Genomic DNA, 23019 nt, shown 5'->3' on the forward strand with positions numbered 1-23019 from the left:
TCCTGTTTCCTTCATGCCCCACATCCAGTCTTTGAAGAAACCTTGTCACCTCAACCTCTTTACCACAATCTTTCTGGTCCTAGTCACTATCCTCATGCTCGTGGATTATTTCAGTAGTCTCCTAACTGTTCTATGTGCTTCAGTCCTTACCCTCTTCTGTATATTCTCAACCCAGCAGTCAAAGTGATCCTATTACCATATGTCAAAAGATGTCACTTTTCTACACAAAACCTTGTAATGGCTCCCAACTCACTTAGAATAAAAGCCTCACCTGATCTGTGTCAGCCCCACCTCTTACTTCTCTGACTTCATCTTCTCCATTGTCCACAACCAGCCCTCTTGGCTGTTCCTATTATATTCAGGCACACTCCTGCCTCAGGCCTTCGCATTTACTGGATTTCTGCCAGGAAAGTTACTCTCCCACCCCAGATATCTTGCTCTTTAACCTCCCTCAGGTCTTTCCTCAAATGTCACCTCCTCCAGATGCTTTCCTTAATCACCCTATTTAAAGGAGCACCTCTCACACTTCTTACATATCCTTTCTGCTTAATTTTTCTCCTTAGCATTTCTAATCAGATGGTAGTCCACATATTTTCCTTACTTATCATCTGTCTCTCTCACCTGGAAGGTAAGCTCCATGAGGGCTGGGGTTTTTATGTTTGCGTTCTCTGCTGTGTCCCGAACCCTTAGAAGAGTGCCTAGCATAAAAAGCACTCAATAAGTATTTGTTGAATAAATGATTTCCCCACATTCCACCTATCAGAGCAGACCAAGGTGACCTACTGTGCAGAACTTCCCAGCTTCTACTCTGATCTTTATATCCTTTGCTCTTCCCTAGCTTTTACTTAGGAACCGCTTCCTGACTGCACAGGTCACAGGTGAAAGGCTGGTCAATCCTGAGAGATACCTGTGGCAAGTGCCACCTGCCTTCCTGCTGTCATCCACAAGCACAGCAGTGGTGGTAGACGGCTATAGAAGAAAGTGTGAAGTCTGCATCTTCCAATTACCATGGTTGCAGAGAGAACTTCTAACTAGATGTACCTGATTTTGGTTATCTCCAGATGCCATTCATCGAGAATGAAGGGAGGAAGACATTTCCTTCAAAGGAGAATTTAGTGAGGCACCAGTAAAACGCTGCTGGGTGGAAAACCTCCACATCCGCCTTTGCAAATTGTGGTGTGGCTCCACCCACTCGGACTGAGGCTCACCTCAAGTTTCAGCCACACCAACCACAGTGCCGTGAAAGTTCCAGGAGAGCCTCTAATCAAGAGTTTCTGATTCATCCTCCAGGATTTAAAGTCCAGAAAGCAGAGCCTTGAATTCACGGCCCCAGCACATGAGGGGCGTGGGAGACGGAGGCATGGGAGGCGCAGCGGCGCTGCCCAGCGTGGCGGTGTGCACAGCCCGCAGCGTCTGATGGAAGGGCAGCCGGCAGCGCGGCGTCTAGGGACGGGCAAGGACGTCTAGGCACAGGGCAGTGCCCGGGCCACCAACACCCAGGGTGGTAGGGAAACAGATGCCGCACCTGCTCTCCCATCCTCCCGGGAATCCTGAGCAAGGGAAGCTTCGTCTTTGTTGTAGAACTGCCCAAATTAAGGAGCCCTCATTTTCTGAGGGGAAAAATTGCAAGTGGACGTGTGACACACCCACACCCGCACGCTCATACTCCCCAAACGCACAAACAACTCCGGCAACGCTGAGATAACTCTTAAAAGGCAAAAAGGAACAAAACAAAACTGCACCGTCCGCCCCCGCCCCCCTCCCTGGCACTTTATTAAACACCTGCTGAGACCAAACTCCCCCTTGGCCACTTCAGGGACTTTGCCAGTAAAGTAACAGCCGAACGTTTCATCACTCGACTCAGCTCTACTGGGACTGTTTAGCATTTAAAAATTAAAACTTCAGGAAAAAAAGGCGTCAGTGAAAGAAAGAGAGTGGGGCGGGGGCGCCGATGGCCGCCGTCAAACCTTTGGGAAGTGAGAAATCGAAAACGTCCGTGGCTTCCTCCACTCGGCAGAACCGGAGAAACGAGGTTTTGGCCAGACCGCAAACGTCTGTGTTTTTTGTTTGGGGGCCTGTGCGCGCGTGTGAAGAGGTGTCGTTCTGGCGAGCCCCCAAGCGCCAGCGTCCTCCGTGGCGCCTAGTTTAAGTTTCGGTGGAAACTTTCTCTCAGAGGCTCCTCCTCCTTCCCCTTGGAAACCAGCGCGGGGCGGGGCGGGCCGCGCACCTGGCGGCCGCGCGCCTGGGGCGGCGGGGCGGGGCCGGCGGCGCGCTCCCCGGGGCCGACCCGGCAGGTTGGGCCCCGCCCAGCTGCCGGCCCGCGCGCACTCCCGAGGGCGCAGGGGGCGGGGGCGAGCCCGGGACCCGCGCGGCTCAGCCGGCGGCTGACGCACGGTCGGGAAGTTGCACTCCGACCTTCTCTTGCTTTCCACTTTCTTCCCCGGTACTCCTGTGGAGTTTGAGCCGGGACCGGAGGACTCGGGCGGACATCTGCGAGCGGTGGCCGGCCCGGCGCTCAGCGGATTGTCCCGGACCGGGCGAGGAGCCGGCGCCGCCTTCTCGCTGTGTCCAGCGCGGTGGCGGCTCGGGGGCCCGCGTCCCCGGGACCGCGGCACAAACTTTTTGGGCTGTCTGGGGACATTTGTCCGGCGAGTCTCCCATTGCGCCGGGAGGAGGAGCCACAGCCACCGATAGGTAAGTGGCTGACCTGAGATTTGAGCTTGAGAGATTCTTTTATTTTAGGGGGTCGAAGGAGGAGGGAGAACAGAAGTATCTCCTGCATCCCCCGGCTGCGCAGGAGGATCAGATCATGGGGCGGAGGGCCGGCTAGGAATGTCCCAAAGGAGATCGCTGCGTCGGATTGGGGTGCGGCGGGGAGGAGGTGCCTCCCAGGGCTGCGGGCTCCGGGACGGGGACATTACTCGGTGACTGACCCCGGGGGAGAGAGGGCCAGCTTGTTTTAGATGGAGGAAAATGTGATCAGGGCTCCCCACCCCTTTCCTTGGTCCCTGGGGCCTGAGAGCCTGGGTCCTACGGGAACAACAGGCAAAAGCGAGGAGATCTGGAGCTCAGTTTCCCTCTCCAAACCTCCTTGCTTAAACAAGAGACAGAGGCGGTGCCACCCTGAGGTTTGTAGCATTTTCCTGGTGTAAGGATTTACTTGTTGGGTGACTGTTGCTCAATTTCATAAAATCTCTGATGAAACTGCGCTTAGGTCGTGGTTGTTATTGATTGTGTGTGTGCGTGCGTGTGTGTTTTCCCTGGCATCAACAAAGCTTCCTTGTTAACCCCACTTCTGCTGAGGAGTGGAACTAGCTGCTGTCTTATTTCAAGCCCTGACAGAGCAAGAGGTTGGTGGTGGCAGCGGGAGCAGCTGTGCTTGCTTGGGACTGACTTTGGGAATAATATAAGCAGGTCTGGTGAATTAGCCCAGTTCTGCCCCAGCCTCCTGGACCCATCCATTCATAACAGATCCAGCTTCTACCATTCAGCAGGTGCTATGGCCCCAGCCATTCAAGGACAGGGAAAACTTCCCCAGTAGAGAAAGAGCCAAAAACTGGTGAGAGACAGCCATCAGGAGGAAGAATAAACAATGCCTACCAATTGTCGCTTCCGTATAGACTGGGCCTGCTCCTTTTGCTTCTCTGGAAGGGCCCTGCTATCAAATTCATCTCATTAGGAAGTCAGCTGCTCCCTATAATAGCTGTAGCAGCCCTGATGAAATTATACAGGTCATTGAAAAATAATTCCAGCTTAATCACCTTTGTCCTGTTGATTAACGAGAAAAAAGATTCCCTCTCCTTAATGTACCATGCCTGCTTATCAGGGTCACCTGCCTGACCTCAAGTTCACATGTGCACCTGGCACTAGACAGGATGCTGTCCCTGAAGCTGCCCAAAGCTAGTGGACCACAGCCAAATCTCACATTTAGAGAACTTCAGTGGTCCTCTTTGGACAGAAATTGAGCAGGAGGTTTAGTCCATAAATTTACTCTTTAAATATGGCATTCTTGTTGACTTCAGATAACCTTTCACATAATTAGAAGCTGATTTCTTTTAGCTTCAGTTAATCCCTTTCCACAGAGCTCATAAGAGTTGTGTCCTTGCCTGTCTTTCAGAAATTGTTTGGGGTCCCATTTGTTATTTGTCCTATAGGTTTAGGAACAGGATTAAACTGTGTGGGGTGGATGGAGAGAGCAAGAGAAACTGGGCATCACTGAAATGGATTCAGAAAGGGATTTAGAGTGGTCTGATAATTTAGGCCCAACTGCCTCTACTATAGACGCACTATGTGTTGTACCACTTTTAATGTAGGCCTTTGAAGGCTAGAAATGAAAGGATTATTTTATGTTTACAGAGTCAGAGCAATGCATTGCTGGACAGTTCTGGACTCTACCTCCCAAGTTTGTTCAAAACACTTTCTTTGCAAAATTCTTTCTATAGTAGAAAGTTGATAGATAATGATTACAAATCAAGAAGTAGATGAGTGAACATATGTAGAAATATGGAGGTAAATATTAGAAGAAACAAATGAGTTGCCTCTGAGTAGTGAAATTCTGGTTAAAAAAATTTAATAATGGTACCCTCCCTTCCCTGCAAATATGCAACAAAATTGCATTCTCTGATCTCTGTTTGGATGCTTCATCTTTATTCTGTGTACATTTGTCTCATAGGGCAATACATAGGTGCTTTGAAGATCTGGACCCTCAGATTCTGGCCTTGAAGTCCAATTTACATCTATTTCATTCTTATTCTCAGCAATTTCTAACTCTTAGTTTTTAGTGCAGGTGGGGGAACAGTGCTCAAGAGTGACCAAAAACTCCAGAGACTTCATTTATAGGGATCTCTTAGTAAAGACAATAACAGAAATGAACGTTTCTATAGTGCTTTATGATTAACAAAGTGTTTTCACATGTACCATATTTGTGCCTTGTGATTTAACCATTTTGCAGTGGGAACTATTTTACTTAGACTACACAGGAGGAAAATAGATGAGGTTCAGAGATAATAAGGGACTTTTATGTGCATACTTTGTTCCTGTATGTGGTAGACTCAGACCTGGACTCAGTATTTCTGACTTACAGGCCATTTCAACTTTTTCCCTGTTACATTTTGAGAAGTGGTTGGATGTGAAATGGGATATTATTTCTTATTAGCCAAAATGTGAGCTCATGTGGAGGCAGGATGACAGGACTGCGTATGTGTGTATATGTAAGTGTGTGCATGTGTAATCTTTATATCCTTAGCATCAACAGTGTAGCTGTCCAATAAAATTGAAATAACTTTCATTAAATTCGGGAGGGAAAACCTGGGGAATGGGGTGGGTGAATAAATGCCCCAGTAGATTGAATAAGGAACTTTCGTTAAGTCTAAAATTGAAAAAATTAGGAAATGGTAATATACATGTGTCATTTACAAATATGATCTAATTACCAGAAGAAATAGCTAGAAGAGTTGAAGGACTTTATTTTGAGGAATGGAACTGAGGGATGAGGAGGAGCCAGGCAAGAGTCTGCTGTTTTTGGCTATGTACTTTATAATAGATAAAAATTTATGCCGTGTACACGTGTATTATTTTTTAAAAAACCCTTTGACAACACCAGAGTAAAGATCTGTTGCCAGAATTTTTAAGCCAAAGTGGACCACAGAGATTGTTTATTCCCAGTTCTTTTATTTTGCAGATGAAGAAAAAGAGATATGTGAGTTTAAATATTTTTCCCAAGGTCACATAACTGTAGAAACAAACCTCTCCCAGCACAAGTTCACATCCTTTCCCAGGCAGGTGGAAATTTTCCCCATGCTCGTGATTCCTTAGTTTCTTTTTAGGCAATTCTTTCTTGTCCTTCTATCTAGTTTTTACAATGTTTGAATAGGTTGCAGGACTATGGATTCAAAAGTAGTTATCTAATTCCTCATATTTCCATTATGAAAATACTTCCAATATCCTTACAGTCTGCAGAATCTATACTTTTTGTTGTTGTTAATTCTGTAATTATTTTTACTTAGGATTAGAAACATGCAGTTTGTCTGCAATTATTTAGAAGTTGATAGTGTTGCTCAGTTAAATTTGATAAATACTGGGATTTGGGCTAAACTTCTATCCTGAGAAGCTATTACTAAGGAGAGATACTAAGAGTCCTTTTCCAGTACCCATGTGTGTTGCTTAATTTTGAGGTTCTTTGAGTAAGGATACTGCTGTTTTCCAAAAGAGAGGGAGATAGATGATATTTTAAAGCTATTATAAAAAGTTAACACCCTAAGTGTTCCCTTTTCTTTATAAATAAGATTTTTCCTACTTGCCTTACAATTATGTCACTATTTTTTTCTGATTACATACATGATATATATTATTCAAAATCCAAACATTACAAAATATGTAATGTTGAAAGTTAAAGTGCAGGGTAATCTTACATTCTGGAGAAATTGCTGTAAATAGGAATATTTCCCAACCCCCGATTTTTTCTCTGTATAAAAATATATTTATTATTATTGTGGTTGTTAATAACAACTGGGGTAATACTATGCGACTTGGTTTTTATTTTTAACTTGACAGCATATCTTGAAAATGTTTCCATGACCAAATATACAGATCATCTTCAATTTTTTATTTATTTTTTTGCTGGCTGTGTAATATTGCATTGAATAGACATATTACAGGTTATTTAAAAATTTCCTGTTGTTGGGAATTTGGGTTGTTTCCCATTTTCCATACTAAGAACAGTGCTTTAGATAACATCCTTGAAAGTACATCTCTTTACACCTGTGTTAATGTTTTCTGTCAGAAAAGTTTGTGAGTCACAGATGTGACAATGATAAGTTTCTCTAATTTACACTTCCTCTAGTAGTGTCCCTTCATTTTTAGTTATATTAACACCCCCTTTCTTTCTGAATAAAATTATTAATACTTGACCAGGCACTGAAATAAGCAATCATAGTAGCGAAAGGTGCTAAGCTTTTAGGTGGTACACACCACATTTCCTCACATTTTAGGTTCTTTTTGGTTTTAATGTTTTCCCCAAGAGAAGATTGTAATTGATAACAGCTATAAAAATACTCTGCAGTTGTTGGATGAGCTGCTAATTAGCTTTTATGGAGCATTTTTTTTTAGACATTTTCTTAAGAACATTATTCTAGGACATGCCATTAAGGAGTTCAGAAAATCTACTAAGTTTTGCAGAATGCAGAGTGAATGTATTTTAGCTCCTCTCCTTGTATTGTTAAAGTTTACCTCTGTTGAAATATTGGTCATGGGTCAACTTTAGGATCTTTGGGCTTGTAGAAAGTGCCAGGAACTGATTTCCCATTTCTGTGTGATTTCCCTGTTCGTGTGAAGTGAGATACTTTGGCTAACTTTTGTTACTTAGGCTTTTGGAGGTGAGAACATTCGAGGAGTTCCTGTGGCAAGGTTTTTATTGACCACCTTGAAGAGTTGCTTAATATTTTCATTTAGCCCAAGATTTTTTCATAACCATTCCATTAGAGGAGTATGTTTAATTTTTCAAAATGAATACCTTCTGTTGTGTTTGTATTCACGAGCTGTTATTTGGAGTTCATTTATTTTAGGTTGATTTTCTTTGTAATGTATAAGAATGAGTATAGGAAAACATATTTACGTGTATAAATCTCTATACACACTATCTATATACATACATACATAGATACACATATTTATATTCATGCATAAGTATATAGTAATGTAAGGTATGTTTAAAAAATGTGATCTTCAGCAGGTCATTTAAAAGAAAACTTTGTGTGTCCTCAAAATAAGGATGAAGTCTGCCCGCATTTATTCTGTTAGGAAAAATGTTTCTTGGCTTTTTTGGTATGAAAAATTTTCTAAATAAAATAAGAATGTTTTAGCACACAGAGGAAACTTTATAGTTTATATATGTTCATATTTTGATCTTTTTATGGGGAAAATGCAGTATGTCTATTATATTCTTGGTTATTGCCTATTCTCTAACACTGTCACTTTTTTGATATGTTGAATATTTTAAATTTCTCTGTGTATATTACAAAATATTTGCACTTTTGGCTTATTTTAGGCAAAATGTAGTAGTCTAAGTGCTTATGAAAAATCTGACAATAGGACTTTCATTGACCTTGACTTTCTTCAGAGAACACCAGCCTACCTGGTATTTACCTTCTGGTTATGTTAAAAACTTTATCCGCTTGATTAAGTTTGACCTCTGAATTTCCTCCTTGTACTTCTCCACTGTGTGACTGTTGAGGACCTTGCATGTCCTATTTGAAAAGCACACCCTGGAGTTGCTATAGATAGTAAGAACCAGCTTGCAACAGTTGGGAACTGGTTGTGTTGCTCCCTTCCTGTTTGTTCCTTAAAGTAATTCTACTTCTTGATCATGTCTTAGGATTGATTTGTCACCGAGGAGTGGTCATTCCTTCATAGTGAATCACAAAATGAGTAGTTTTGACAGGGTTTCCTGACTCAGCCTGACTGACTCAACCTGCTGTTCTTCGAGCGTCTGGTAGTATAGGCATGCCAGGAGCAAACTCTCAGCTTGGCTCTCTTCGCTATGTGGGTAATTCCTAAATCTGCATCCTCATTGCTGACTTTTGGAATCCTAGCTTGCTTCTCCAGCTTCTGCTGGATAAATCTACATTTAGATCCTGACATCAAATTAAACTATAGGGAGACAGGAGAAACTCTGTATCTTATTCACCCAGCACAGAGTACCTTATATTGAACAGAATCATATAAATGTTGTTAACGATCTGCCTCTTATTATCACATGGGCAATTATAATATTTTAAATTTTGTTTCTGTTCCCAATTTTTCTTTCTCTAATTCATTTTCATGCTATAGTCACTTTGATTTTTATAAATACAGCTTTGCTCATGTCACTGATCATGGTCCCTGTTGCTTATTGGGTAATGGCTCAACTTACGGTGTGATGGTTAATTTTATGTGTCAACCAGCCTGAACTACAGGTGCCCAGATATTTGGTTAAACATTCTGGGTGTGTCTGTGAGAGTGTTTCTGGATGAAATTAACTTTGGAATTGGTAGACTCAGTAAAGCAGATTGTTCTCTCCAATGTGGGTGGGTCTTGTTCAATCCACTGAAGGCCTCAATAGAAGAAAAAAGATTGACTAAAACAGAATTTTCTCTCTCTCTGCCTGGCTGTCTTCAAGTAGGGACATAAATGTTCTCTTGCCTTCTGACTCAGATTCAAACTGGAACTTACATCATCGTCTCTTCTGGGTCTCCAGCTTGCCTACTGCAGGTCTGGGGACTTCTCTGAGTTAATTCCTTATAATAAATCTCTGTAAACACCCCCCCCCCCCCCCCCACACATACACACTCTCTCTCTCTCTCTCTCAATGAGTTAATGCCGTATACAAATCTGCTCTGGGTGCCATGCTGGTCTCTTCCTCATTCCTGAACACACCCTACCTCTTCCTTTTTCCTCATCTCTGTTGGGACCAGTCCTTCCTCTTTCCAGTTATTTCATTGATGTGCATTCTTCAAAGCCTGTTTTGAAGCCTGTGTCCTGCATTAATAGTCTTTCTTGGCTGTCTTTTCCTGTAGCAATTCCCTGGCATCTGAATTGCTGTACTGAAATTTTAGAAACTTAGTCATTTGCTGCCGTCTAGTGTTATCTTTTATGCATTTGTTCTTTTTCTCAATTAGATTATAAACTTCTTTAGGACCAGGATCAAACTCCATACTTCCAAATCCTCCACTGTTCCTGGTGTTGCCTTTTTGTCACTTGGTAGGTGATGGCCATGAGTGTTTACTGAATTTTTTTTTTTGAGAGCAGTAAGATCTACGTAGGGAAGGAAAGGCAAGTGAGAGGTTTGTGTGCTTGTACTCCCTGATCTTGAGCACATGGCAGAAATGTCTAATTCATTCCCCACTGGACCCAGAACTCTTTCTCAATGGGCAGTGCCCCAGGGACGCCCTGCCAGTTGTTTGTGGTTGTTACTAAAAAGGAAACTTATGTATCATCCTTGTCCTAGAGCCAACTTTTCCTAAGGAAAAAAAATTGAGTGATATTTAAAGTCCTGTTGAATTTGTCCTTTCCTGAGGTACTGGTTTGCAACTATTTTTGCTGTCATCTGCTTTGTTTTTTTCTCTTGTAATTCTCTTTGCTGTGCCTCTGGCTACGTCTTTTCATATCTTCCTCCCCATATATGCTACATAGCATATTTGAGTTTATAATTTTGAACAAGGGTGAAGGAGAAGTATGGAAAATGAGCTGTATGTTCCTAGGAAATTTGGATTTGTCAAATTTTATGCAAATTTTATTCAAGCACAGTGTGACTTTTCTTATTTGTCCTGCAATTGAATGTAGTTTTTGAGGAATATCATTGGAAATCTGATCTCATTTTCTTCTTTGGCTTGTCTTTTAAGGTCAAAGTATTACAAATCCTCTGCACTTCTCATCCCCCTTACTCTGCTCTCCTGCACTTGTCTTTTAACATATTACAGTTTACTTATTAATTATGTCTTTTGTTTATTGACTGTCTCCTCAAGTAATAATTTAAAGGGCAGGGAATAAAATATGAAAGGCAGGGATCTTTGGGTAAATTAGCTTTGGCTAAGTTGGCTGTATATCCCAAAACATAGGTCAGTGCCTGACAATCGATATTTGTTGAATTGGGTTGGGGTTTGCTAACCTGGGGCCCTTCCCTCCCCACATCCCCTTCGTTGCCTAGGCTTTCTGTTGCATCCTCTGAGACCTCTCTTTCTTGTTCTGTTCTTGTTGCTGAAGACCCCTTCTATATAGACCTACTTAGTTCCTTCAAATCATGCAACTACCTGCTTCCCAGGTCTGTGCTTTTGTAATAGCTTCATCAGTAACAGAAGTAATTTACATTCCCTTGGCAGTTCATGGTTTACAAAGCACTTTCACATATGTGATCTCATTTGAGATATTCTTGAATTTGTGATGGCAATGGTATTCTTTAGGGCATGCCTTTCACCAAAGTATGCAAGTTAGCAAAATCTTGTCCCAATAGGGGATGCAACTATTTTTCAGTACATGCCAGGCATACCTTCCCCTTGGTTGTACTGTTGCCAAATTATATATGAGAGGTGTGTCTCTTTGACAATGCCTTCTGGCCCTCTAGGAATAATCATTATATTCCCCAGAAGTGTGCCTATATGATAATAAAGTCCTCAAGTAAAGTGATGAAAATGGGAAAGGAAAAAAAAAAGTAAACAGAACACTACCAACAAACATTGATGGGATAATTTTCAATGGAAGGTCCTTGGCTAGATGTTGAAAAACAATTGTTGCCCTGAAGTTAATTTGATAGCAGGAGCTCCATGTAGACTTGTCCAGCAGGTATTGGAGATACAAGCATGGAATTGCGAAGGCTGGCCTGAAAGAAGGAGATCGTGTAGAGATGAGAGCTGGTGACTTTCAGGTTTTCTGCCAGTAGATTGCCATCACTGTCTTCCTGGCCCCTCTGCTTGCTAAGCTATGAAAATGGAACCATTTTCTTCCTAAAGGCCTTCTGTTCTTGCCTTTAAGCCATGGGAGTGCTCAATAACTATTAGTGTCTAATGATGACACAGGAATATTCCTCTGAGCAATTGGAGAGCTGTAGGCGTGTCACACATTGACAGGTGCTCACAAATCTCTTTTTGCTGTTTTGAAATATTACTGCCAGGGGAGTTGTATACAACTTGTTCTGACAGAGTGGTCTTAAATATTCATTTCTTTTACCCATTACTTTAAGAGAAATGCCAGCATTTGGTCTTCAGGCTGCCGGTAGCAATTTTGGAGAAATTGTATTATAACTTTTTCAAGATACTGATTTTCATGTAACTCCTTTATTTATACATTAATATATTACTGTTGTTATTTTTAATGATGGAGGAACATGCACTTTGAGATTAGTGGAAATTCAGAGGTTAAATGGAGGTCTTTGATAAATTATGTTCCCTGGTAAGTTAATCATCAAATGTTTATTATTTTGTGAAACTACGTGGGCATAGTGGAAAGAGGATACAGTTTGTGTGCAAATGTCGTTCAGGTCCCTGCTGTACCATGTAGTAAAAGTGTCAAGTTATTTTCCTTTGTTGAACCTCAGCTCCCTCAACTATGAAGTGGAGATAATAATGCCCATCCCAGGGAGTTTCTGTGAGGATTAAATAAGACAACACATGTGAAATGCCTAACATGAAGCAATAATCAATACATGGTAATTGCTATTTATGTACTGAGGCTCTATTAGTACTCTTGTAGGGACTGTGCGGGCAGGGAGGGAGATTCAAAAGGTGTGCAGGATATATGTCTGCAAGACCACAAAATATGGTTACTTATGTGTTTGACACACAGAAAGGACAGTGTGTAATGAAGTGTTATTTGTATAGAAAGGAAGTAGAAGAAACTGGAAAGGTAGAGGTCATTATGGACATAGTGTTTAAGAATTATGCTGCAGTGCTCGCTTCGGCAGCACATATACTAAAATTGGAACGATACAGAGAAGATTAGCATGGCCCCTGCACAAGGATGACACGCAAATTCGTGAAGTGTTCCATATTTTTTGGAACCAGCCCAAATGCCCATCATCAGATGAGTGGATACGGAAAATGTGGTACATCTACACAATGGAATACTACTCAGCTATAAAAACGAATGAAATACTGCCATTTGCAACAACATGGATGGACCTTGAGAGAATTATATTAAGTGAAACAAGTCAGGCACAGAAAGAGAAATACCACATGTTCTCACTTATTGGTGGGAGCTAAAAATTAATATATAAATTCACACACACACACACACACACAAAAAAAAACAAAAACGGGGGGGAAGAAGATATAACAACCACAATTACTTGAAGTTGATACAACAAGCAAACAGAAAGGACATTGTTGGGGGGGAGGGGGGGGGAGGGAGAAGGGAGGGAGGTTTTGGTGATGGGGAGCAATAATCAGCCACAATGTATATCGACAAAATAAAATTTAAAAAAAAAAACAAACTTTATTTACAGTAAAAAAAAAAAAAAAATAGAATTATGCTGCAGAATGTATTAGGGTTTTTTGGTTGCAAGTTATAGAAATCCAAACTGTATAGAAGGGGGATTTATTGGCACTGGCACACATGGCTATAGTGTGGGAGAAATGAGGTGGGTCTCAGGGAAGCCAAAACGGGGAACTCTGTACCACCAGAACTCTCTGTATTGTATCTCTGCATTGCTCTTTCTGTCAGTTTTCTCTGCGTGGCTTGGGTTGTGGCTGCAGCAAGCCAGAGATCACCTAGAAAGAGGGCCTGACCTTCCTCTCTTAGGCTAAATTCTCAAAATCCCAGGAATGGTTCTGGTTGGCTTGGCTTGAGTGATTTCCCAGTACTTGTGACCAGGGGCACAAATTAGCTGGTAATTGGCAGTCCGCTCTGGAAACACATAGTTGGGCTGGGGAAGAGGAACAGTTTCTTAAAAGAAGGATAGTACCCTTCTTTGTAGAAAGAGGGATGCTGGACAGCAAGAACAGGAGGTGTGTGTATTCCTGAGGGAGAAGAGCAGAGCTTGAGCTGGTTGCAGAGAGACGGGCAGGTGTAGAACACTGAGCCAAAGGCACAGAGTCTAAAATGAGAAGATGGTTTGTGTCAGTGAAATAGGATAAGGTAGACTCAGAGAGGGCGATTTGAAGTAGTTGGTTGAAGAGTTCGGACTGATCTGATAGAGCATAAACCCTAAGAACTAACATCAGATTGACATAGTCATGTTGGATCCTGGGTATTATTCTTTAAAGAGTTTCATATTGTAGGCCAAGTATTTGAATTGGTAACTTGAGGACTAAGTTGAGTGCAATTGAGAAGTTATAATCATTGATTGTGACAAGGTAGTCTCTGTAGTCAAGAGGCAAATAGCTATCCTGGCACTACCTTAAAAACCAGATGCTATTAAGCATTTATTTTACCATTCCTATAAAAAACCCAAAAAACAAAAAACAAACTTTTGGATTTCAGAGTAACCAAATAGATAATTTAGATAAAATCTTGCTTTTTGAAGAATTCCAGCTAATAAATGAAGTATGAATGGTACAAATAAAATATTACCATTTTCTTTCCTCTAATGAAATAACAGATCTAGGGAGTGATTATCAGTAGCTGCTAAATCTGTCAGGTCAAAGGCTGATGGGGAACTGTATAACTGGTGGATTGGGCTAATAACCCCTGAACCCACTGATCAATTTTATTATTATTACAAAGAGAGAAAGAAATGGATGAGCCTCCTAATTTGGTGCAATAGGAAATCCACAGAACAATCTGTAAAGTTTCTTGACAAAAAGTTGAACATTATTCTGATCAAAGCTTTGGATCTAACTACCAGTTTATAAGAAGCACAGGAAAAAGAGGACCATGCAGACAGTACTGTGGAGATGGAATCAGCCCAGCCCAGATGTGGAAACTTATACAGGACACATCACTCAGTTTGTTCAATAAATAAATGACAAGAAAAACAGAGGGAAGAGGAGCTATTATTAAGGGACTTCAGAGACATATCAATTGTATTTGGATATTGATTTGGATAAATCACCTGTAAATTTACAAATGTAAAATTATGAGACAATTTGGGAAATTTGAACTCTGACTCGATATTAGGTAAGTTAAGGGACTATTTTTTGTTAAAGGGATTATAATGGCGTTATTATTAAAAAAAAGACTTCTTATTTCATAAAGATACATGCAGAGATTTTTTCAGATTATATGATATTGTATTACTTTCCTGTGGTTGCTGTAACAAATTACCACAAACTAGGTGGATTAAAAAACAAATTCATTCTCTCATAGTTCTGGAGGCCTAAACTCTAAAATCAAGGTGTAGGCAGGGACTGCATTACCTTTGGAGACTCTAGGGAAGAATCCTTGTCCCTTCCAGCTTCTGGTGGTTGTCCTTGGCGTGTGGCTGCATTTCTCTGCTCCATTTTTACATTGTTTTCACCTCTTTGTGTGTCTGTATCTAATCTTGCTCTGCCTCTCTCTTATAAGGATATATATGATAGCATTTAGGGCTTACCTGGATAATCCAAAATAAACTTCTCCTCAAGATCCTTAATTTAGTATCTTTTACCATATAAGGCAATATTTACAGGTTCTCTGGATTAGGAAGTGAATAAATCTTTAGGGGGCCATTTTTTCTGCCTATCTGAGATATGATATGTGAAATTTGCTTTAAAACAATCCAGCAGGGGTAAGGAGTGGAATGGAAGATTATGATTGACAGAATCAAGATTGGCCGTACACTGTTAATTTTTGAGCTGGGTAATGGCAGTTCGTTGTATTAGTCTCTCTACTTAGTATGTGTTTGAAAATTTCCATTATAAAAAGTAAAAGCAAACAAACAAAAAAGGTAAACTCTCACACTAAGATTCTTTAGTAATCAGATTCTGTCACAATCTGGAAAATACCATATTAACTCCGATAAATACAAACCTCATTTTTTTCTTTTCATAAAAATTAGGTATGAGACTTCTAATATCCTGGTTAATCCCTGAAGTTCTCATCACCTTTTCAGAAGTATTTCTTTATAATTCTCAACAGAAGTAAAAAATGAATGAAAATTTCCTCATTTGGAATTCAGAAACTGTAAAATGACCTCAGGCTTAGATAGATAATCCATTTCTCTTTGTACTAAAGTATTGGTGAGTGCATGAAGTGGCATGGTTGAATTTGAAGACTCATTGGCAAAGTATCTTTGTCAAGCAGATGAAATCATGAAAGGGTCAACATTTTTATTATAGATAGGGCCCCATCTTTCAACTGTTTTAATGTGATCATAAAATGCCCAAGTGAGCTGTAACTTGGCATACAGAGAGCACTCTCTGGCATAGCTCGATGGTAATTAATATTTTTCTGTGAATTACCCTATTCAGTAGCTCTACAGTGTTGTAGGGCTTGAGGTTTTAATTCCTAAACACAAGCTATTGTATTGTTTTTCCTTAAAAATAAAAAATAATTAGTTTTTGCAGTTTTCCCTCCTCATCCCTTCGCTAGAAAGATTTCAAGGTAAGTTTAAATAAACCACACAAAGCAGAGCACAGCATTTCTCAAGGAGCTATTGTGGAATATTAAAAGTGTAATATTTCTTCAAATACCACTGTATGCCCAGTTTAAGTTTAAGCGTACATATGTGTCTTAAATGATGATGACTGCTGCAATAAGATTATAGGCTATTCAAGTTACTTCATGTATACTTTAATACCATAATGATTTTTTTAAAGAGGGAAAATAGAAATTCATATGCAGAATCTCTGTTTTTTTAAAATTTTATTTTTTTGTTGAAACATAGTTGATTGTACATATCTGTGGGGTACAGAGTTGAATATCAATACCTTTGTGCAATATGTGATGCTCAAATCAGGATAATTTGTATATTCAAAATCTCTGTTTCAATAATGCCTAGGCTGTGACTTAGAGTGCCAAAAGCAGCATGTTTAAAAGTGCACTTAGACTTTAGAAGTCAGTTTGACTTACTATGGTTTTATATTCTTTCCTCAGTAATTTTTATATTTGATTTGTTTCTTTCCAAATCAAAAGCTGCATTTTGTAGGGGTGGTAGAAACTCTAGTTGCAAAATCTCAGAATTAAACTATCTTTTTTTAGCTTGTGGAATTAGAATTTAGATGGTACATTTGTTGTTGATATATGGAGACTAATAAAACTCTTTTATGTCTGTGCTGAGCTGTGGTACAAATTGTTGTGTATAAGTCAGACACAAAAACATGTGGCCAATTCAGTACAAAATTAGGCTTTTTTGTGGTATATATATGTTCATGTAGTCTGTAATGCTGACTACATTTTGAACTTCTTATTACATTGTATGCTATGACATTGTAACCCAGACTTACATTGTAATGTATAATTATGGAAAAGCTGTATTTTCTGGAGGGTGTGAAGGAGAAATGACATATCATGGTAATATAGATATGAAAATGACTTTTTCATGTGAGTAAAATAATTGGTGAAGGAATTGATCTAATCCTTGCAACCCTCTTAGGCATTCTGGTTGCTTACTAAATGGTTTATTATGAAACTTGATAGTGATTATTAAATTTCTCAGTCATACCATCCTTTTAGAGTCGTAAAATCATCCAATTTATGTACCCTGTAATAAAGGAGAAATGATGTATGGAAATAATCAAGATAGTGGTTTACATTTCACTTGACATAGTATCATGATTATCTCTTCTGTATTTTCTAGTATATGCTTTTGTGCAAGGAAGAAATATTTACTCAGTAATATTTCTGAAGGTATGTGTTCTTTTATTATCCAGGTGTAGCACAGATTTTCAGGCACACACATTTTTACTTAAAATGAGATACTTAAGTTTTGTTTTTCTCTTTGCTGCTTTTTCCTCTTTATGTAAAATATGCCACAAAAACACCATAAATATGATACAGAAAGCTGATTGAAAAGAATCCTAACATTTGTATCATGTTTTTAAAAAAAATTTAAAATTTAATTGTACATATTTGTGGGGTGCAGTGTGCGTTATTTCAATACATGCATATATCATACAGTGATTCCCTTAGGGTGTATAGCATATCCATCCCCTGAACATTTATCTTTTCTTTGTGGTGATTACAGTCAAGATCCTCTTTTCTAGCCATTTAGAAATTGTATAATGTTTGTAAGTTTGCAGATAATTAAGGAGCTCTTAGGCAAAACCAAAGTATTATTCTTGAGTGAATAATGAAATAGAGGCCCCATCCAAGTCTTTACTGATTTTTTACCCTTAGTATCTCTCAGATTCATTAATTTCTCTCCATCTTTACTAACACCACCTTCTCTTCTGTATTATTATAGCAGACTCTTAACTGGTTTTCCTGCTTCTACCCTAGCCCCTCCCCATTGGTTCTCCACCCCATTCTTGGTGCTATTTAAACAATATAGATTTCATCATGTCATTCTCCCTCCCTCATCCTTCTTCACATTTTAAAATCTATTTGGGGTTCTCATTTCTCTTAGGGTAAATAACGATCCTTAATATGTCCAAGGCTCTCTAACTGTCTTTCCAGCCTCATCACATACCACTCGCTCACTAATTCTCAGTACTTAAGGACCACCATCTTTCCTTCAGTTATTTTAATGTGTTATGCCCCTTTACAAAGCCACGGTGCCTTTGCACATGCTGTTTACTCTACCTGTAACGCTATTCCTCTCCCACCTCCACCCATCTTCACACATCTCTACCTCAGTCTCCTTTGCCTGGTTAACTGTTATTTATTGTCAGGTCAGACTTCATTTCCTTAGGGAAGCCTCTTTCCGTTCCTTGGTCTCACTGTTACAGGCCTTTACGTTACCATGTATCTTTTTTCCCATTGGACTTACTGGTTATAACTTATATGTTTATGTACATTGTTTTCCCACTTGACTGTAAGCTTCATGAGGACAGGTGGTGGGCCTGTTTTTACTCACCAGTATATCCCCAGGACTTAGCACACTACCTAGCACATATTCGGTACACCATAAATATATGTTGGATGAATGAATAACATGAAAGAATGGAATCAGATAAGGCCATTATCCAGTGGATTAGGTGCACACACAATACTAATACCAAAGACATTGTAAAATGTGAAGTGTGCCCTTCAAAGAAGTCATCTAGGGACTTTGCTTATTTCACAGCTGCTATTGTTAGAAGGGAATTTTGGAGCAATTCTAAAGAATTGTCTTTAGAAGTATTTTACAAGCTCTGTAAGGAAAGTACTTATCCTTTTGATTAAAAATAATATCTAGCTTGATGATTCTCTTTATTTTCTAAGTGTACTTCCAACTTACAGATATCAAATTCTACTTTCAAAGAACCAAATTTGCCATGGTTGAAAATTTCAAAAGAATATTATATGCATGAAGGCAACCCTTAAAGAGGTGTTGCTAAAATGTTTTGAGCATTGGTGGACTTTTTAAAAAAAAGGTCTGTAGTCTTTGAAGAGGCTAATATTCCTGTGGACATGTGGGTTTTGCTGTTTCTGTCGAAATCTTTCACAAAGTCACTCTTCATGCAGTAAGGATGTTTCAGTTTTGCTTCTGGCCATGACATGGAGGGATGTGTTTTACTTTAAGTCAGTCACTTTATCTTTGTACTTTTCATCCTGCACGGGTGAAATAAATCTTGCAGAATTTGTTTTTTACCATAGAGGAATGTAATGGGGAATTGAGTTAACAATCATAAAGTGCTTTAAATTCCTCAGATGTTGAGTTCTATGTTTAGGAAAACAGGGGTTAGTGTGAGAGATCACAGAGCTGCGACCGTATTCTTTCATTGAAAAGTGTCAAGTATTCTTGCCAAGTTCTACCATTCAAGATTATTTATTCAATACTTTTGTTGACTTAGTTATTAGCACTTAAACTCTTTTGTGCTAGGCATTGCCCTTTTACCTTCTGATTTTGGAAGAAAGTTACTGTGTGCACTACCTTTATGCAATAGCTTAAATCAGCATTGATTTTAAGCAGGAGTAACTGAGTTTAAAATAACATGTGTACATCTTTTTCTTTTAATCCGTGGGAACACTTTTGGATATACGGAACTGATTGATAGCAGCAGCTACTGAAGATTATCTTCCAGCAGGATATTTGCCACAGTTCCAACAAGTGTGAACTCCACACTTGTTCAGCTTTGAGAAAATGCACTCAAATCAACATAATATAGATGCTTTCAGAATAGTAGAAAGCTCTGTAAGCAACCATTTTGGTGGGTAGTCTTAGTTATGTGGCCAGTAACAAAAGTTCTGTTAACCTTGTATTTTAATATTCTTGTTTATACTTGAGCAACAGAGGTTTAGCTTTCATTTGCTTTTTGTTTTGTTTCCTGCTTTTCAATAAAAGCTTACATTTTCATACTGCTTCAGTGCTGACAGTATTTACTAGTGCAAATACATTTTCTGTGCCTGGTGATAATGTCAAGATTTGTGAGAGAATGATCGTTTTTTTTTTTGACTGGTAAGGGGATTGCAACTCTTGGCTTGGTGTTGTCTGCACCACGCTCAGCCAGTGAGTGCAACTGGCCATCCCTATATAGGATCCTAACCCGCAGCCTCGGCACTACCAGTGCTGCACTCTCCCGAGTGAGCCACAGGGCCAGCCCAGAGAATGATCTTTTGAATTTGATCTTTTAAAGAGTGGTTCTATGCTAAATATCTTCTGTGGCAGGTCACTGCTTTTTGGTAAATAAGGCTGTGAAAAATATCTTTCAGTGTTTGTGCAGAAGACTCACTGTGTTCTCTGCCTGTCTGTGTGAATCTCGGTGAATCCTGTCTGTGGTTGAGTCACAGCCTCTTACCCAAATTAGTGACATCCATCTGTGAGAACCCTAGCTAACCATTCCCAACCTCCAAACAGAATTGTCCCTACAGGGATTTGAATAATGTCAAATGTATTTTGACTGAGATGCACTTACATTTGCATTAAGCCCTTTAATGTTTTTTCTTTTTTTATTATCCATTTTTAAGCTGGCGTCATATTATTATGTAATATACTTAAAAGGTACAGTTCATGTGCTCATCACTTACCTGATTGTTGTGCTGTTTCCTGTGTGGGGTGTTAAGGGAAAGAGAATGACTCTTCTGTGTGAGATAGTGCCATCTTGGGACATTATTTTGCTGTGGTTCCAGGAAGTCTTAGGAATGATGGCAGTAATGAGAAGTTCCTGTGCTCTCTGGATGAGCACTGAAACGCTGTAAACTTACGAAAAGTTAGTGGAGAATCAATACCTTGTAAACATAATCCTCTACTATTTTAAATAATGGCCTACTGAAGTTCAGGTAACACATATTAAAATATTCTGACATGAGTTGAACAACTTACAACTGGTAAAGAAGGGGTAATAAAGGATTTAGGACTAATTATTTGGCTGTGAAGGAAACAGGCCGCTTTGCATGACAGGGTTACTAATCTTTTCAGGAGGGAGCTGAAGTGGAGAGGTTAAGTAGTTGCCTAAAGTCATAGAGGTGATCAGTGACAGCTGGGATCTGAACCCAGACCTCTTGACAGTGCAGCTGGTGACCTCGATGACTGTAGTGCTGCGTTTCCTCTGGGAGGGAGGCCTTATCTGACATTAGAAATAATGCCAACTCTTTATTGTTCTTTATTATTCTCTTTATTGAAAAGATGAGGCAAATTCAGACTTAGAAGATAAATTAATAAATTGTTTGAGGTTTGCTTATTTATTTTTTACTTTAATTTATCAAATATACAATGTAGTTGATTTTCATGTTCCCTTACCAATTCCTCTTCCCCCCGCCTTCCCTCCCCTCCATTTGAGGTTTTTTTGAACCCGCAATCCAATTTAATAGAAATTTATCAAGGGCCTAGTATGTGTAAAGCACTATGCTAAGTGCTAGAGAGGATGTCAAGATCACCAATTGTTAGAGCTCGTAAAATATGTATAATAAAAACTTTTATACAAGATGGGATTCATTCACTCAGCGGACATTTATTTGGTACCTATGGTGTGCCACGACTGAGTTAGACATCAAGAGTCATTCATCTGTTCATTAATTCATCTTGAACTTTTTTTTTTTTTTTTTTAAAGATGACCTGTAAGGGGATCTTAACCCTTGACTTGGTGTTGTCAGCACCACGCTTTCCCAAGTGAGCAAACCAGCCATCCCTACATAGGGATCTGAATCCGTGGCCTTGCTGTTATCAGCACCACACTCTCCCAAGTGAGCCACGGGCCAGCCCCCATCCTGAACTTTTGATCATCTGGATGCTGGGAATATAGTTGGGAACAAAGCAAGCAGGGTCCTTATTCTCACTGAGTGTGCATTCTAGAGGAAAGGAGACAGACAATAAATAAATAAGCAAGAAAAGACCTGCTCTGCAGAGAATTGAAGTAGGATGGTACGCAGAGAGTGATTGAGTGGCTGTATTAGATTGCAGAGATGGTCTTGCCCTTGAGGGGGCAGACATGTAAACAGCTAACGACAGCGTGATTCCTTATGTGCAGTCATTGATGTATGAACAGAGTGCTGTGGGGGACGCCGACTGTGGAGAGACTTGTATATCCTCATGAGGAAACTGAGGGCTGACTCTAAGTGGTGTGATGATGGGACCGGATGTGTGTTTAGGATGGTGATTGTGGAGCCATCTGAAATCTAGGCTAGACAGGAGAGGGACTGATAAGATGTGATGATTACTCTCTGGAATTACAGCCCTAGTCAGGTGTCAGGGGAAAGGAGAGATAAAGTGGTTACTTCTTGAGAGAAGTAGGGAAGGCTTCCTGATTGAGGTAACGTTTAAACTTGGTCTTCTAACATGCAGAGATGAAGGGGAGGCTATCCCCATGGTGGTATTACCGTGAGCAAAAGTGGAAAGACACAGCTTATTGTGGGAGTAAATGGACTTACGGACAGGTTGGCACATGGACTGCACGAGGGAAAAAGCCATGGGGATTAGGCCTGAAATATCAGGTTGCCTCAGGTGAGCACAGGAACTTGATGAAGGTTTTTGAGTAGTCTAACTTAGTCACAGGCTTAGGAATATGCTTATGATAGTGTATAAGGTAAATTGGAGTGGGGAGAGAGAGGTGGCTGAGAATGATTCAGGAGGCTGCTGTGATGGCCCTGAGGTAACAGTTCTGACCTAGGATGGTGACTCTGGGGCCATTGTGGAGAGAGTGCGGTGGATGGAGGTGGAAATAGGAAGGCAGTCTACGGATGGGATGTGGGAAGTTAGCGACGGAAAGGAGATGACAAACTAGGGATGGCACAAGAAAAAATGGGTTTTGGAGAACAGATTACTTAGATTAGTTTCAGACTTGTGAAGTAGGTGCTGGTGGGACATTGAAGTAAAAGTGTCAGATAAATAAATGAAAATGGGATTTTAGTTCTGGGTTAGAAGATGTTGATTGGGATGATACTTAAGCATCATGGGAGCAGAAACTGTGGGATAGATGACAGTGGCCAGGGATTTGTTCAAAAAGAAAGGAGGTAAGGATGGAAACTTAGAAATATCACAACTGTGGCTATTTATTTTTAATTTTGTTTTGAATTTTACTGTTAATAGTCTCTTAAACCACACTGTTGTACTTCTAG

The 23019-nt window shown here is 40.0% G+C and overlaps 1 protein-coding gene and 1 non-coding gene across 2 annotated transcripts in view; both read left to right on the plus strand.

Annotated features, from left to right (window-relative positions):
• Positions 1-2402: 2402 nt before the first annotated feature.
• FHIP1A (FHF complex subunit HOOK interacting protein 1A) overlaps positions 2403-23019 on the plus strand; it is a 242394-nt gene continuing 221777 nt past the window's right edge. Inside the window, exon 1 of the mRNA XM_063107343.1 lies at positions 2403-2694. The gene's annotated coding sequence lies outside the window, so the exon portion shown is untranslated. The remainder of the gene's footprint in view (positions 2695-23019) is intronic.
• LOC134386653 (U6 spliceosomal RNA) lies at positions 12415-12521 on the plus strand. Its single transcript, XR_010024485.1, has one exon. It is a non-coding gene; the product is annotated as a U6 spliceosomal RNA (small nuclear RNA).

This window comes from Cynocephalus volans, chromosome 9 (genome assembly GCF_027409185.1).
Source record: "Cynocephalus volans isolate mCynVol1 chromosome 9, mCynVol1.pri, whole genome shotgun sequence".
Classification (NCBI taxonomy): domain Eukaryota; kingdom Metazoa; phylum Chordata; class Mammalia; order Dermoptera; family Cynocephalidae; genus Cynocephalus; species Cynocephalus volans.